The sequence below is a fragment of the Sinohyriopsis cumingii genome, unplaced genomic scaffold (assembly GCF_028554795.1).
Source record: "Sinohyriopsis cumingii isolate HCF-2022 unplaced genomic scaffold, ASM2855479v2 utg002228l, whole genome shotgun sequence".
NCBI classification, from domain to species: domain Eukaryota; kingdom Metazoa; phylum Mollusca; class Bivalvia; order Unionida; family Unionidae; genus Sinohyriopsis; species Sinohyriopsis cumingii.
The window spans coordinates 8271-15052 of NW_028316164.1; the positions used below are offsets into that span (position 1 = coordinate 8271).

The 6782-nt window shown below is 36.2% G+C and overlaps 1 non-coding gene across 1 annotated transcript; it reads right to left on the reverse strand.

Annotated features, from left to right (window-relative positions):
* Nucleotides 1-3697: 3697 nt before the first annotated feature.
* Nucleotides 3698-3771, reverse strand: Trnai-aau (transfer RNA isoleucine (anticodon AAU)). The gene has a single exon. It is a non-coding gene; the product is annotated as a tRNA-Ile (tRNA).
* Between the last annotated feature and the right edge of the window lie 3011 nt (nt 3772-6782).

Here is a 6782-nt window from a genome sequence, read left to right on the forward strand (position 1 = left end):
TGTGTTATCATTATAAAAATCTATTGAACCAATGTAAAATGCATAATTCGGAAATTATAAAAGAAAACATATCTTACTATCCTCTTGGACACTTCAATATACAGTTTGACAATATGATTTCAGCAAAAATTGTTGAGGTTAAACAGTTGCTATGCTCTATACTGATTTCTATGAATGTGCATTCTTATTACCAACTGATTGGGAAATGAACATTGGCAGTATAGTAAGTTAAAATAATAATTTACCAAAGTTCATCAAGTTCATTTTTACTTAGGACACACTCGTCTATAAAGTATAACGTGATAAGAAATATAACAGCAGCAATCGCTAAGCAATCTGTAATATTTGGCGAAACGACAGGCAACCATGATGATAATTATGAAACAAATGAAGTAGACATGCCTACAGTATCCAGAAACTAGTGTGCCTCATGGTGGGAAATCAACAGATCACGAAGCTAATAGGCAAGGTTTTATCATGTTGACTACGCTTTCAGGAGTTATCTGATGCAAATTCAGCTCTAGCATATTTACTATCTAGCATCCCGCCCTAAAGCCCTGATCGATTCAAATTGACCAGTAAATAATTACCTACTACTGGAACTGACATATGAACTACTGCTACTCCTAGCAGTTTTAATAATGATAATATTAATAATAATAGTAAGAGTAAATTTATCGTCAAGAAAGAAAAAGAGACAAGCCTAACTCAGCATGATTAAAATCAGATCTCCACTGTCATACTGTAACGTATCAAGGGTAAAGACCAAATAAAATGGAATATATGGACAGCTCACGCCTTCTTCAGCTACTAGATGTCTCCAATGTATTGTAGTGTCAAGAAATGGTGTGTTCACCACAACCGTTCTTATTTAGATTATAAAAGCACAAAGCAAAAGAATTATAAAAGCCAAAACATCTTATTATACAACGTCCAGGCTTGTATGTGTTTTCTCACAAAATGTAGTCCTCAAAATAATGAAATATAATATTTTAAAATATGCAGACCATATATTTGATGGTCAATGGCTTGTGAAAATCAGCATAAATATTGTTGTTGTTGTTATAGGGTTTAACGCCATTTTTCAGCACAAGAGAGGCTATACATGGCGGCCAGTATTAATGGTGGAGGAAGAACCGGGAAAACCCCGGAAAGAACCACCGACCCACAAGAAGCTACCGGCAAGCTTTCTCACGTATCTACATTTGACGAGCCCGAGACTCGAACCCACGCAGACAGAGGTGAGATGGCAGTGATCAGTGACGGACAGCGCTTTAGACCACTCGGCAGCATAAATATTCAATTTATCATAGTTCGCATAACCTCTAACTCAAATAATCCCATTTTCCAAACTAATCTTGCATAGAAAAGTAAGTTAATAGTTTTCCAAATTTGTTCATTTTGACGCACCGAAGTGTTAATGATGTTGTGCATCCAGTCAAAGTTCGGAACCATACCCAGGTTTGCGTTATAGAGTTCAATGCTAAATAAGTTAGATGCACAGTCTGGAACCGGATGCAAATAGTGTGTCGCCTTTGTTGGCTGAGGCACAGTTTGTCCTTTACAGCAACGTGGACATAGAATACAATTTATTTTGCTATATGTTCACTACATTTGTTTCTCAATACTGACCTTTCCACTGTGTGACAATCAATACAATCATATGTTAATTTAAGATACCGTCAAAGATGATATCACGGTGAAGTTCTTGTCAAAGGTTGACCTGCATTTGTTTGAGAGGCTGGACTGTCAACAGAGCAGCATGTAAATAGAACACATATTTCACTTCAGGACCATCACCAAAGCCTTATAACACACTAGTCACTGTCGCCAAAATACAAAGAGAAAACCACACCTAGAACTCATATTCTTCAGAATAAACAATTACCTTTAAATCCCTACAAGAAATGCATATATATAACTCTTCTATCCCCACCAAAATAAGAGGAAAAAATGTACTGAAAATAGACGAAAACTGCTAGAACTACAATGGTGGGTACTGAACTCGAAGTACTAATTGTGACCTGATTCCAAATAGTCTGGGACCGAATGTCAATAGTGTGTCGAGTAGGTTAAATGCGACAATGTGTGTCGTTTTGTATTTCTATCATAACTAATTTTAGAAAGCCCTGTTAAGGTTTTGTTATGTCGATCAATTCCAGATAAAGCGTTATTGAACGCACCAACCAAGATAGTGTTATCGCTAGTATTGTTATGCAAATATGTGTTTGATCTCATTAAAAGGTATACCTTACTCGCACAAGATTTGGAGCATAAATATTGATTAAATCAACCACTCTTCATCAAGATCTATTTTAAATGTAAAATTCTACCCTTATGAAACATTTCATGTGCCACTTGATTTTTCACCTCTCTCACTACTAAAACATCAACACCAGCCCTCCTAATGACGGCATTGCTATCAAATATGTCACCATTACAAATCTCATTTTCTGTGATACATTCAGTAAACTCATCATCCCAAAAGGCTTCTTGCAATAATAAAATATGGCCTCTTATTTTTTAGAAATATTTCTAAAACAGACTTTCGCTTATTCAAATCTAGCATGCCGTTTACAATTAGAGATACAATATATAAGGCCATTATAATGATTAGTGTGTTTAAAGTATTAAATTATGTCGCATGTTTTATCATTTCCATGAATACTAGAAATTATTTAATGGATTTGAGACGCATGCTATTCGTTTTCAGTCTAGGTACTGTATTAAACCGTCTTCTCCAACTGTGTATGACTTTGAAAGTGTCTATATCAGTACTGTTATTTCCATTTCCGTTTACCTGAAAACTCTGAACATCGTTTGCCTTTCAACAGCGACTTCAACTACCATCCTACTGTCATCACTTCCTGGATCCGTCACCGATCTATCACTAACAGTACGCCTGTTGTTTCGTTCTTCCTCCGATTCTATTTCTTGTTCGGTCTTATCGACTCTGCTTCCCACAGTTTCCTCCCCTCTTTCTTCACTATAATTATCCTGTATTTAATTCTCAACGTCTTCTTCATCATCTTCGGCAAGCTGTAACTCCAATGATTGTTCCTCCCTCTTAGCATCACCAATCTGCGGATTCACTTCCACAATGTCCTCTCTGTAACATGTACATGTTTGGGCTTCCTTGTGGCATTTGTCGCATATCCTTCATTGACACATAAAGAAAACCTTCCACAACTGTCAAATCTTTGCCGTTTGCTATTCATAGCTACATGGCTCTTCTCCCCACACTTATAGCACACAAAATCCAGTCACCTTTTCATAAGCTGGCTCGGATCTAGACATCGAGAACACACCTTTACTTTATTACTGTGCAATACCCCAAAATATGTTTATTATTTATTTTCATGTTTGCCTAAAGTTCTAACTGATAGCTTTCTATATTAGGTTTAAGGTAAACTTATGAATTACTCCTCGTGCTCACTGCTATAACGAAGATAAGACACATACCAAAGTGTGCTTCAGCTGATTGTGGATCTTTCACTTCACCTTCTAGATCTCAAATATAACGTATATTGAATCATGATTTTGGTAACATAAAGTTTTGATATTGAATTGTTAAACTTTTAAAAAATAATAGCACAGACTTTATTTCGTTACTCCAGATAAGAAATGAAAGAGAAGGAGAAAAAATAAAGGTAAATAAAGAAATAGAGAGGAAAATAGTAACGAAAATGAAAACTATTGGCCACAGGGGGGATCGAACCCACGACCTTCGCGTTATTAGCACGACGCTCTAACCAACTGAGCTATGCGGCCACTTGCTAATCAAAATCCTCCTACACAATCTAGAAATACAGATGGAGTACATACTTTCACACAATGAATGATTAGCAAAAGGAACCACACAATTAGGGTACGTAAAAGCATTGCCAACGTGTATGTTAATGGTATAAAATATATGGAAATAATGTAAAATGCATAACTCCCATATTATAACAAATATTGGTCTTTTCATAATTGCCGAATGTGCTAACGTTAACACATTGCGTGTTGTTTTAAGTAAAGTCATAAATTACTCCTCGAGCTTTTGGAGAGAACGAAGATAAGACACATACCAAGGTGGCTCTTGGTTAGTCGTGGATGTCTCACTTCCACTTGCAGGTCTCATATATATCTTAGATGGTCCTCTGAATCAGGTTTTGGGTAGCAGACTAACGCAGCTTTTAGAATTGAATAATATAGTTTTACGAGATAACTAGGTACAGATTTTGTGCCTTTACAAATGGAAATTGAAATTTGTGCTGCAGAATAGAAATGAAAGAGACGTATGAGAAAATAAAATAAGTATGGCCAAAGGGGCGATCGAAGCCACGAACTTCGCATGGTCAACGTGTGTGTTATCATTATAAAAATCTATTGAACCAATGTAAAATGCATAATTCGGAAATTATAAAAGAAAACATATCTTACTATCCTCTTGGACACTTCAATATACAGTTTGACAATATGATTTCAGCAAAAATTGTTGAGGTTAAACAGTTGCTATGCTCTATACTGATTTCTATGAATGTGCATTCTTATTACCAACTGATTGGGAAATGAACATTGGCAGTATAGTAAGTTAAAATAATAATTTACCAAAGTTCATCAAGTTCATTTTTACTTAGGACACACTCGTCTATAAAGTATAACGTGATAAGAAATATAACAGCAGCAATCGCTAAGCAATCTGTAATATTTGGCGAAACGACAGGCAACCATGATGATAATTATGAAACAAATGAAGTAGACATGCCTACAGTATCCAGAAACTAGTGTGCCTCATGGTGGGAAATCTACAGATCACGAAGCTAATAGGCAAGGTTTTATCATGTTGACTACGCTTTCAGGAGTTATCTGATGCAAATTCAGCTCTAGCATATTTACTATCTAGCATCCCGCCCTAAAGCCCTGATCGATTCAAATTGACCAGTAAATAATTACCTACTACTGGAACTGACATATGAACTACTGCTACTCCTAGCAGTTTTAATAATGATAATATTAATAATAATAGTAAGAGTAAATTTATCGTCAAGAAAGAAAAAGAGACAAGCCTAACTCAGCATGATTAAAATCAGATCTCCACTGTCATACTGTAACGTATCAAGGGTAAAGACCAAATAAAATGGAATATATGGACAGCTCACGCCTTCTTCAGCTACTAGATGTCTCCAATGTATTGTAGTGTCAAGAAATGGTGTGTTCACCACAACCGTTCTTATTTAGATTATAAAAGCACAAAGCAAAAGAATTATAAAAGCCAAAACATCTTATTATACAACGTCCAGGCTTGTATGTGTTTTCTCACAAAATGTAGTCCTCAAAATAATGAAATATAATATTTTAAAATATGCAGACCATATATTTGATGGTCAATGGCTTGTGAAAATCAGCATAAATATTGTTGTTGTTGTTATAGGGTTTAACGCCATTTTTCAGCACAAGAGAGGCTATACATGGCGGCCAGTATTAATGGTGGAGGAAGAACCGGGAAAACCCCGGAAAGAACCACCGACCCACAAGAAGCTACCGGCAAGCTTTCTCACGTATCTACATTTGACGAGCCCGAGACTCGAACCCACGCAGACAGAGGTGAGATGGCAGTGATCAGTGACGGACAGCGCTTTAGACCACTCGGCAGCATAAATATTCAATTTATCATAGTTCGCATAACCTCTAACTCAAATAATCCCATTTTCCAAACTAATCTTGCATAGAAAAGTAAGTTAATAGTTTTCCAAATTTGTTCATTTTGACGCACCGAAGTGTTAATGATGTTGTGCATCCAGTCAAAGTTCGGAACCATACCCAGGTTTGCGTTATAGAGTTCAATGCTAAATAAGTTAGATGCACAGTCTGGAACCGGATGCAAATAGTGTGTCGCCTTTGTTGGCTGAGGCACAGTTTGTCCTTTACAGCAACGTGGACATAGAATACAATTTATTTTGCTATATGTTCACTACATTTGTTTCTCAATACTGACCTTTCCACTGTGTGACAATCAATACAATCATATGTTAATTTAAGATACCGTCAAAGATGATATCACGGTGAAGTTCTTGTCAAAGGTTGACCTGCATTTGTTTGAGAGGCTGGACTGTCAACAGAGCAGCATGTAAATAGAACACATATTTCACTTCAGGACCATCACCAAAGCCTTATAACACACTAGTCACTGTCGCCAAAATACAAAGAGAAAACCACACCTAGAACTCATATTCTTCAGAATAAACAATTACCTTTAAATCCCTACAAGAAATGCATATATATAACTCTTCTATCCCCACCAAAATAAGAGGAAAAAATGTACTGAAAATAGACGAAAACTGCTAGAACTACAATGGTGGGTACTGAACTCGAAGTACTAATTGTGACCTGATTCCAAATAGTCTGGGACCGAATGTCAATAGTGTGTCGAGTAGGTTAAATGCGACAATGTGTGTCGTTTTGTATTTCTATCATAACTAATTTTAGAAAGCCCTGTTAAGGTTTTGTTATGTCGATCAATTCCAGATAAAGCGTTATTGAACGCACCAACCAAGATAGTGTTATCGCTAGTATTGTTATGCAAATATGTGTTTGATCTCATTAAAAGGTATACCTTACTCGCACAAGATTTGGAGCATAAATATTGATTAAATCAACCACTCTTCATCAAGATCTATTTTAAATGTAAAATTCTACCCTTATGAAACATTTCATGTGCCACTTGATTTTTCACCTCTCTCACTACTAAAACATCAACACCAGCCCTCCTAATGACGGCATTGCTATCAAATATGTCA